We start from the raw sequence: 11,703 nt of genomic DNA on the forward strand, positions 1-11,703 counted from the left end.
CAATGTTCGTCTAAGTGTGGGATGTTGGTATCTTTTTATGCTGTATTATAATAAACCATTACGAAGATTCTAAGTCCTTAAGCCAAATTTCAAAATTTTTTGCAAAAAGAAACCCTTTTCAAAAGAGTAATTTTGAAAACCTAAAACGTTTGTCAATAAAAATAAGGCTTAATAGGGTGGAAATCTTGTTAGATTGAAATCTCTAATAAAGCATTGCATGACTAAGGCATTATCGACCTAAATTGATTATGGTGAGGCACCCCAAATAAGACCAGCATTTATCTTTAATGCTTCACTATTTTCCGTTGAGAGTGCTGATATCTGTGCTCAGAATCAGAACTTGCTTTAGATCTACATCTCCAAGCAGCGAAACGCGATTCGGTTGTACTCAAAATAGCTAGCCATTTTTCAAACATAAACCTTCCGCACCTCCACTACTTCTACTCCACCACCACATCCATATCACCTTTACCATCTCTCGAAAAATCCAGAAAATGAGATTCCTTCCGAAAACCCGATGTTATAAACCTCTCAAGTATCATGGCAAAGGTCTTGAAAAAGTTTACCGGCAAAAAGTTTCTCGAGATGAAGTCTCAAAAAAAAAATAAAAAAATGAATGATGATATTTTCAAGTTCTGAAAAAAGGAGCAGAACTAAATAAGAGAAATGCCGAAGAGAACTCGACTGAAAATGATTATCAAATGAAGAAAAAGTTCAAAAGTGCTTCTCAAAATACTTCAGCACTCCTATCTATCCGCATAAAATTCGATGTAAAGACTACATTACCCTTTTATCTCACCCTTCAAAAACAACTTCACTACCACTCCAAAATTCCTTTCCCATCATTGACAAATGACCTATTAAGCTGAGATTACTACCATTCTCGCATTAGCAGCAAGGATTTGAGTCTTTATCAAGCCTATGACGATGGGTGCAGCATGACTGGCTATGAGTGTACTTCATTTCTTAGATCTATAGGGAACCCTAAACATTTGAGTGATTTGAGTGACCCGTGAAAGCTAGCCTATGTCATGTAACCTCCTCGCATGCTTGCAGAGATAATTTCAATCCTAACATAGATGACTCACCTTATCTTTTTGCTCTTATAATAAAAGCAAACCGCTTAGGCTATTAGAAAAGAAACACTGAAAAGATTATTAAAAAATGAGAGTTTGCTTGAGGACAAGCAAAGTCTAAGTGTGGGATATTTGATATCGGCTAAAAAGTCACGTTTTCACCCCGGTATTAAGGCCCAAAAACAAGAAAGATTCGAACTTTGTCGGCAAAATAACCACTTCTTCGAAGGCGGTGCAAAAAGAATCAAGAGAATCAGAGCTAAAACGAAGATTCTAGAGCAAAAACGGTGAAAGACAAGAAATCCAGTTACAATCCAGGGAATCAAGGCTGACCAGCATCAAATCCGGCCTGCCATACGGGCTGCCTGTATGGATACGGCCTGCCAAATACGCCCCAACACACTGCCCACCATGCGGTCTACCAGCAATACGGCCTGCCAGCAATACGGCCTGCCAGCAATACGGCCTGCCAAATACGGCCCACCATACGGCCTGCCATGCGGCCTGCCAGGCGTATTCTGGCAAATTCCAAGTCTATTTAAAGGGTCTTTGTCATTCATTCCAACACACACTTCAATTCACTTCTTTCTCTCTCTTGTACAATATTAGTCATACTCTCAAAGCCTTCAATTCCGTGCGGGAAACCTAGTACCCGGAGAAGAACGCCGAAGATTGTATTAGGAGCGGCCTGGAGTCTTGAAGTTGTCACTTTTGTATTCGGAACTCGTTTAATCTACTGGTACTTCTATCATTTATCTTATATAATGTTTTATGATATTGTTGCCATGATTAGCGAGTAGTTATCTTTAGTGTATGCTATGATGTAAGCAGTCATAATAATGTCGAAATAATATTATGGTTTGTGTATGCTGTCAAAATACTTTCCGATTATGCTTTAAACTCAATTTCTTTTCCAACTAATAGAACGTAGTTATAGGCTCTGTTATTGGGAAGTCGCGAACCCCGATTCAGAGTACACTATCTGTGTCACCCCTTGGTAAGAGAAGTCTATCAGATACAACGTAAGATCGATCGAGGCACACCAGTTGTAGTAAGTCTATCGAGCTTTGGATTCCGACTGAGGACTCTTTCGTAGTGAAACATCTGACTAGACCCTTAGTACATTGTCGGTCCTAGACCATGCTAGTGTAGTCACCAAGCATATAAACTTCGTACGTGTACGCTGAAGCACAGCGGTTGTTGTAAGCTGTACCTCTGCTAAGTAAGGCCATGGAACACGGTTAGTGTTGACCAGTACACTGCACCATAAGGCGGTCTCAAGCATTGCACCCCGCTTGAGGGATTCTTAGGTAATTAAGGAAATGTTTGTTTTGACACATAAAGGATTGGACCGTTAGGATAACTGAACGTGTTCATGGAAGTCAACTTGACTTGGCCATGGTGTTCTTTATGGATGAACTCTTTTTAAAGGCCTAACTATCTTTTACCAATCATTAACGAAAGCATTGAAACATATCACGTCTATCGTATATGGTAAACCATGTATTCTATTATGCTTAAGAAAGTTTAGACCATTTTGGAATGTTAATACGTCACCCAACCGAGTCGCTCAATTGGATGAGCCGTCTGAACGTGTATGCCTGTAGTCAGACTGCACGGGCGTTGGGGGTAAGGGATGTTGCTATCTTTTCAGAATCTTCAAGCCTAACGCATTACCCAGTGACATGTCTTATGACAGGGGCGTTTAGGACTAGTGTAATGAATACAAGGCCTCTGCCTATTCATGAGCCAGCATTCCATACTCTCGGCAATATAACTGACGAAGTCATAGTATGCACTTACTTTAACCTTATTTGAATTACAAATTTTATCGCATTTACTTTACCTGTCTTATAAACTAGAAAATCCCAAAATAAACATTCACTACTCCCTAACTATCTTAAGCTAAAATATAGGTTCGATGTTACTGATATCTCAAAAATACGACTCTAGGTCATACTTCCCTTACTTATAAGGAGTAGTAAGATTTAGGCCCTGTAGAGACCCGTCCTAATCCACCTGGACGAAATCTCCAACATTTAGTTCCATTGCGAGGTACTGACTTCTATATGCCATGAATGACTTCAAGTAATATCTTTAAATTGTGCAAATGCACAACGAAAGATCTCTTTCGTACCTGAGAATAAACATGCTTTCAAGTGTCAACCAAAAGGTTGGTGAGTTCATAGGTTTATCATAAAACAATAAAATGCATCATTTTAATAGACCACGCGATTTAAATGATGCATGATACAAATGGGCTCGAATCCTATACCCACCTGTAATGTACATGCGATATCTTTTAAATACAGTACACCTTTCTCGTGTACGAAATCCTTTTTCATAAATCTTAGTAACCGTACACATATTCCGTGCACAAAAATAACATACACATAACCTGTGTATAAAATCATTCTCTCGATACATAACATTCACTTTACTTTCATTGCTTGGCTTGGTAACCGACCTTAACATATAATGCGCATAAATAATATCCCCAAAACAGAACATCTCGTCTGTATAATAATCATATAAACTTCGAAGTACTAAACACCACGCCCACTAGCCCTTCCGTCTAGTGAACATTCTGGGTGGGGGTGTTAAACCCGGTAGCTACCTTTAGGATTCGCGTCAATTAGGCGTGCACTAATTCTCAAAATTAGTGATGTTCCCTAATTCTTAGGTTACCAAGCAATAATAATCAGGGGAAAAATATTCATATCAATTGTGGCAATTATCACGTCCACATAATTCATTCGAGGAATGTTTTGCTTGTGTCTATCTCGTCAAACATTTATAAGAGCATTTCATGTATTCGCAGTTCAAAATGTATTTCAAAAGCATTTAATAAAGCAGTTGTAAAAGTAGCGCATGTATTCTCAGTCCAAAAAATGTAAAGAGTAAAAGGGAATCAAATGAACTCACCTAATGTATTTTGTAGTAAAAATACATGTGACGACATTGAACAAGTATAGGGTTGGCTTTGGATTCACGAACCTATATCATATATATATATATATATATATATATATATATATATATATATATATATATATATATATATATATATATATATATATATATATATATATTAACACAAAATAGTAATCGAACAAATTTTATATATATAGTTATTTATTAGTTATATCATTTTTATATTAATAATCTATATGTTTCATATATAAAAATATAAATTTTGTTATGTTATCAGTATTTAATACATTTTTGTATGTATATGTATATATGTCTTTTGTTTGTTAAAATTAAAATAATATTAGAAATGATAAAAATACTAATAATGATAATAGAGTTAAAAATGATACTTTTAATATTAATGATAAAATGATAACTTTTATATTAGTAATAATAATAATAATAATAATATTATTAGAAATGATAATTTTTATATAAAATGATAGTTTTAATAAAAGTATTAATTCTTAAAATAATGATACTAATAATATTACTAATAATATTACAACTAGATTATAATTTTAATCATTCTTATATATATATATATATATATATATATATATATATATATATATATATATATATATATATATATATATATTTTCATTTACAATTAATTGTTCGGGAATCGTCTGGAACAGTCGAAGGTCAAATGAATATATTAAACACAGTTCAAGATTTTTAAGATTTTAACATTAAAGACTCTGCTTATCGTGTCGAAAACATATAAAGATTAAATTTAAATTTGGTCAGAAATTTCTGGGTCGTCACAGTACCTACCTGTTAAAGAAATTTTGTCCCGAAATTTGAGTGAGGTGGTCATGGCTAACAATAAAAATGTTTTCATGATGAATATGAGTTGATAAATAGAGTTTTATCATCATTGAGTAATATGGATAAAACAATTCGATTATTCGAAGAGTACGAATGAAGCTATCATAAAAGAGTGAAATGAATAAATTCAAATTCGTCTTGTCTGGTGACGTCGTCACGGTTGATTTCCGGAAATCAAGAAATTTAAAGAAAATCTTCTAATCAGAAAGAAAATGTAATATCATGATTAATTAGCCAACTGCTGGAATCACGGTAAGGATAGAACTATCAAGAAAATAATCTCTTGATATGTTTAGAGATTAAGTAGAATGAAAGAGTTATGTATCATGGCACATGATGGGGTAAGATCTGTGAATCATCATCACGTTTCATTAGAAATTCAGTATGACTTACTGTAATATAACCACGTTGGCCTGACGTCATTATATTATACTAACTCATGCTTCAGTTCCCCAACACTTCAAAAATATTCAGAATTTAAACTCGAAAGTTTACAGAATAAAGAAACTATACAGTTTCCTTTATGATGTAACATAGATAGCGCGAAGAGATAAATAATTTTGGACAAGAATATTTATGAAAATATTCTCAGAAATATCGAAGATATTTATGATGATATTTTTGGAATTTCTAAGATCGAAGGTTGGTGAAGAAAAATTTTCCGCAAGATTTTAACATGGCTTCTAAACAAGATATTTTCTAAAGATTTCATCGGATCCAGAATTACCTGGATTCTTTGAATATAGGGTTTGGTCCTTGTATTTGTCCTTGGTCTCCTTCATGGTTAGCTCAATCCGTTTTCAGTACAGATTTTCTATCGAGCGTTCCCAATCACTCCATTCTTTATCATCAAACTCTTGGCAATTTAGGCCATCTACAATTTTACTGTTTCCTCTGCATTTAATGCAGTCATATCTGAATCGTCGGTTATCAATTCGAGGTGGTTTCAGGAGAATTGTGTTTTTAGATGATTAAATGCTGATGGTAGTATGGTGGAATATAAAAGGTTCTCTGGTAACAATAAATGAGTACGCATATATATCAAGGTTATAATAAGGTTGTTTCGGACGAAAAGTCGAAGTTGACTTGCTGGAGCTGTGACAAAATTTGCTACATTGTAAGGGGTTACCAAATTATTTTGGAAAATAATAACACTAAGGGAATTAGCACAGCTACGTGTTAAACGTTTACTCAGTTTCCGAGAGTTTTTCAGGTGCAACTATATGCATCAAACTTTTATTCCGTAGATGAAGTGCAGTTGGTTCATCCTTTCGATTGAGGCGTTTTCAAGAATCATGAAAGGTTTGAACGCAGATTGTAATCGTCAAGATATAAATGAAGTTTAAGATGAGATCAAGTGGAAAACTTGAAGAAATGTTTAGTTTCATATGTTATAATCAATATTTTAATTCATTTTAATTGTCCAATGTTATTAGTCCACAGTCGATAGTCCACAGTAACAGTCCAATAATTCATATATAGTTTAATATATAATAATCGAATTAATTAATACGTATCGTGACCCGTGTACATGCCTCAGACTCGATCACAACTCAAAGTATATATATTATTGTAGAATCAACCTCAACCCTGTATAGAGAACTCGATCATTACTGCATATAGAGCGTCTATGGTTATTCCAAATAATATATATATATATATATATATATATATATATATATATATATATATATATATATATATATATATATATATATATATATATATATATATATATATATATATGTATGCGTCGATATGATATGTCAAAACCTTGTATACGTGTCCCGATATTTAAAGTGCGTAAAATAAATACAGAAATTAAATGACGATAAATAAAGTGCGTAAAGTAAATAACAGAAATTAAATGACAATAATTAAAATTGCGATAATTTAAATTGCGATAAATAAATTGAGATAATTAAATTGTGATAAATAAATTGCGATAAATAAAATGTAATACAGAATTAATCAGTTAGCTAGGAACAGTTAGCTAGGATTTTGTTAGCGTGGATTCTTAACAAAATTTTCTCATGGTTAATTTATTTGTTTCTAACAAATTTTTATTTTTTGTCCAATGTTTTCTTCATTATGCCACTTGTTGGATTCTGATAGGTCAAAATCCAAATATGAAATTGAATGAAAATGGTTATTCTGCGGTGAACGGATTCGTATCTTTGTAGATGTAAGTAGGATAGTAAATGAATATTGAATCAGATTTGAAGAATGTACAGTGTAACTTATTAATGTGAAATCTAAATATTCCTCGGGTATTACCTACCCGTTAAAATATTTTCACCATTAACAGTTTGTACAAAAGAATTTTTAATTACAATCCTTATGAAAATATATATACTTATATATTTTCTTCAGATGAAATCATGGATTTAATGAGTTAATATAATATTAATCTCATTTGATTTACCGTTAGAACAAGAGTATATAGTATCTAAAATATTAGAGATTACATAATCGCCATGTCGAACGAAGATAAATGATGTAGAACGTCACGTAGAACGATGATTATACTTCGAGGTATAGAATGAGATGTCTGTAGCGACCCGACCAAATCATGTTTGACGGCGCCAACTACTTCGGTCCCGTTGCGTGGTCATAAGTCTTTATTATGACGTTTGACCAAAAATGTCGCATTCATTTCATAAGTAAAAGGATGTTTCAAGTTTACAAATGTAGTTCAAAAGATTAGTTACAATACAAAGTTTAACGTACGAATGAAACCTATGCAACACAATTTAAAGTAGTCAAAAGACGCTCCAACTATGCATGCATACTCGACATCCAAGCAAGTATCAAAAAGAGTGCGGAAGCATGTATCAAGTAGCTTTCAAGGACCTGAGAAAACATATAGAAAACTGTCAACGAAAACGTTGGTGAAATCATAGGTGTTTTGGTAAACGTTGCATTTGAACAACAAGATTTAATATAATATGATTATCAAAATCATTTGCATTCCAAAGTTGTTATTTGTTTCGCGGGCACCCAATTATCAAACTTAACTGTTTTTCACCCTTTGCGTAGTGTTAGAACATACACTAGACCCGAAAATATATTTCATCCGCTAACGGTAGCGAACCGTCCGAATGAGGCTCGTCAAGCCCATGTGATCACATAATATAAGTTCACGTTTAAACCCTGCAAGTGTAACTAATGATAATTGAATTGAGGATTTTCGTTCAAACCCGTACGTGGAATGTTCGTTTTCGTACTCGTGTTCAATGTATAAAAGTATGATACGTATATGTTTCTCATCCCATAGTTTAAAGCATAAAAGTTGTTTGAAAGATGGGACTATGATCTCACCTTGAGTGCACGTATGAAAAGTACTTCACAAAGTAACGTGTGCGAAGGATAGTGCTAGTCTTGACCTAAACAAATAGGTCGTATCAATAACGGTAAACACGATAGGTCAAAGATGTTCAATTAGTCCTATGGCTCGTTACGACTCGATTATGTAGCATGTGAAATCAAATTGTCAAGTTTCATGCAAGATACAAGTATAGAAACAAGTTAGGAAGGTTGCATAATCATTTGGTTAAGTTTGACAAAAAGTCAAACTTTGGTCGGTCAAAGTCAACGAAAAAGTCAACACATTCGGGTCGGGTCCCGAACTATTTTTCTGAGGTTTTTAATCATATATGAGCATGTTAGAACAAGTTACATATGAATCGGAGGTGCGTAGCATAGCAAACATTATTTGAAAATCGACAAAGTTGGACAGACCACTTTGGCGCGCCGCGCGGGTATATGGCGCGCCGCGCCATTACCTGTGCAGAGAATTCTGGCAGTTTTTAAGTTTTATGCACGAACCTAACTTCAACCAATCACCATTTATGACCCGCAAACAACCAAAGCATGTATCTTATATCATCGGAAAGGTATTTTGACAAGGAAAACAACTAAACACATTTCATCCATCACATTTACCTTTACAACAACCAAAATCACATTCAAAGCTCCTCATTAAATACACTCAAGTTCATAAATGAAATTCGATGATTCGGCAACCAATTTACATGAATGATATGCCGTTTCGAAGGTGATCAAGCATACAATACAACCTAACACTTACAAATAACATTTCATGTCATTCAAAGCATCAAAAGTTCATTTCAAGTTCATCAAACCCTAACTCAAATCCACCAAAACCAATAATCAAGTTTACGAAGTTTTCTAAAACAACCTACACATCAATTTGAAGCTAGTGCTACTAGTAACACATTTAATACTTGCACTTTACCATAACAACAACATTTAAGCAACCAAATTACCAAATCAAACACACCAAAGTTCATATTCAAGCTAGTTACTTCAAATAACGAAATCGAGCATATAAATCATATAATCATGTTAGACTTGAGCCATAGACACTAATTAACAACTTTATAAGTTAAAAACATCAAGAACACAAAATCTAGTGATTTTAGAAAGTTACCCAAACTTGATGAAATCGGTATGGAATCGAAGAGGAAGATGAGAGGATTCCGAATATGCAATTTTTTTAGATGGATGCTTGCTCGATTTGATTTAGATGATGATTCTTGAAATTGGAGAATTGAGAGAAAATATGGAAGTAGAAGAAGAAAAGGGAAATGAAAAAGAAAAGATGGGGGTGGGGGTTGACTAGTCAAAGGCTAGTCACCTCTTTGGCATTTTGGCGAAACTAGTCCCTCAAGTTCATTTGCGGGTGCGTGAAATACCTAGACGAGATATTTTTAAAACACGTATTAACCGGAGATGTTATAAACATATAACGGGATTTAAATAGTTAAACGGAAAAGTAAACAGAAAAAGGCGGGATGTTACAATGTCGAGGCATGGATTGTTGATGGTACTGGTGCTGTTACTGATGATACTGTTGGTGCCGGTGATGTTGTTGAAGATGGTAAATTTTGCACCATATTCTCCAAATTGATTATTCGAGCGCGAAGTTTGTTGACTTATTACTCTGGGATGATTGTCTATAAGAACGGGCGAATGAATAAGGTTTAGAATCTGAGTAATGATATAGTCGTGGCGAGATATTCGAGAAATGAGGGTGAAAATGGTGTTACGAACAGGTTCGCCGGTAACTGCTTCAGATTCTTCATCAAGAGGTGAATTCAGCTAGTGGAAGGGATCGCCTTCTGCGCATCTTCATTGATTAAGTCGACTACGAACCCATCAGATGAATTGGGGATGGATGATTGGTTGATTCGTTCTGGTGACACTGCTTTCGGAGCTTAGGTGAATATTCATGTCAGAATAGCTGTCGGAATAACTATCGAAATCTGAGGGACTCGAACTGGTTGTAGGATTCATCTCATACGACCAGATGAAGGATTTTTTGATAAGAAATAGATTATAGGATGTAGATTAGTATCCTGCAATACATAATTTACATATGCATATATAATACTAAAATCCCATAAGTTACGGAGAAATCTACGGAAGCTGTCAGGCAAAGTCTACAGTAACAGATACGTTAAGATATGAATTATCAGATACGCTAAGATATGAATTTTTGTCTATACACTATCGATACACTAAATGCAGTAAGAAGTGTCTAGACTAAGAATGATAAGCAAGTGATTCTCTAAGAATGATAAGCAGGTAATTTTTGACACGAAATGATAAGCAAAACTTTTGACATGCAGACACGGTCGAAGTCCAGACCCACTAATGCATCTAAACAACTATCAGTTAGACACACTAATGCAAGACCTGGTTCTCTAAGACCACCACTCTGATACCACCTGTAGAGACCCGTCCTAATTCACCTGGACGAAATCTCCAACATTTAGTTCCATTGCGAGGTACTGACTTCTATATGCCATGAATGACTTCAAATAATATCTTTAAATTGAGCAAATGCACAACGGAAGATTTCTTTCGTACTTGAGAATAAACATGCTTTCAAGTGTCAACCAAAATGTTGGTGAGTTCATAGGTTTATCATAAAACAATAAAATTCATCATTTTGATAGACCACAAGATTTAAATGCTGCATGATACAAATGGGCCCGAATCCTATACCCACCTGTAATGTACATGCGATATCTTTTAAATACAGTACACCTTTCTCGTGTACGAAATCCTTTTTCATAAATCTTAGTAACCGTACACATATTCCGTGCACAAAAATAACATACACATAACCTGTGTATAAAATCATTCTCTCGATACATAACATTTACTTTACTTTCATTGCTTGGCATGGTAACCGACCTTAACATATAATGCGCATAAATAATATCCCCAAAATAGAACATCTCGTCTGTATAATAATCATATAAACTTCGAAGTACTAAACACCACGCCCACTAGCCCCTCCGTCTAGTGAACATTCTGGGTGGGGGTGTTAAACCCGGTAGCTACCTTTAGGATTCACCGTCAATTAGGCGTGCACTAATTCTCAAAATTAGTGATGTTCCCTAATTCTTAGGTTACCAAGCAATAATAATCAGGGGAAAAATATTCATATCAATTGTGGCAATTATCACGTCCACATAATTCAATGGTGGCAATTATCACGTCCACATAATTCATTCGAGGAATGTTTTGCTTGTGTCTATCTCGTCAAACATTTATAAGAGCATTTCATGTATTCGAAGTTCAAAATGTATTTCAAAAGCATTTAATAAAGCAGTTGTAAAAGTAGCGCATGTATTCTCAGTCCCAAAAATGTAAAGAGTAAAAGAGAATCAAATGAACTCACCTAATGTATTTTGTAGTAAAAATACATATGACGACATTGAACAAGTGTAGGGTTGGCTTTGGATTCACGAACCTATATCATATATATATATATATATATATATAT

This window comes from Rutidosis leptorrhynchoides, chromosome 6, assembly GCF_046630445.1.
Source record: "Rutidosis leptorrhynchoides isolate AG116_Rl617_1_P2 chromosome 6, CSIRO_AGI_Rlap_v1, whole genome shotgun sequence".
NCBI classification, from domain to species: Eukaryota; Viridiplantae; Streptophyta; class Magnoliopsida; order Asterales; family Asteraceae; genus Rutidosis; species Rutidosis leptorrhynchoides.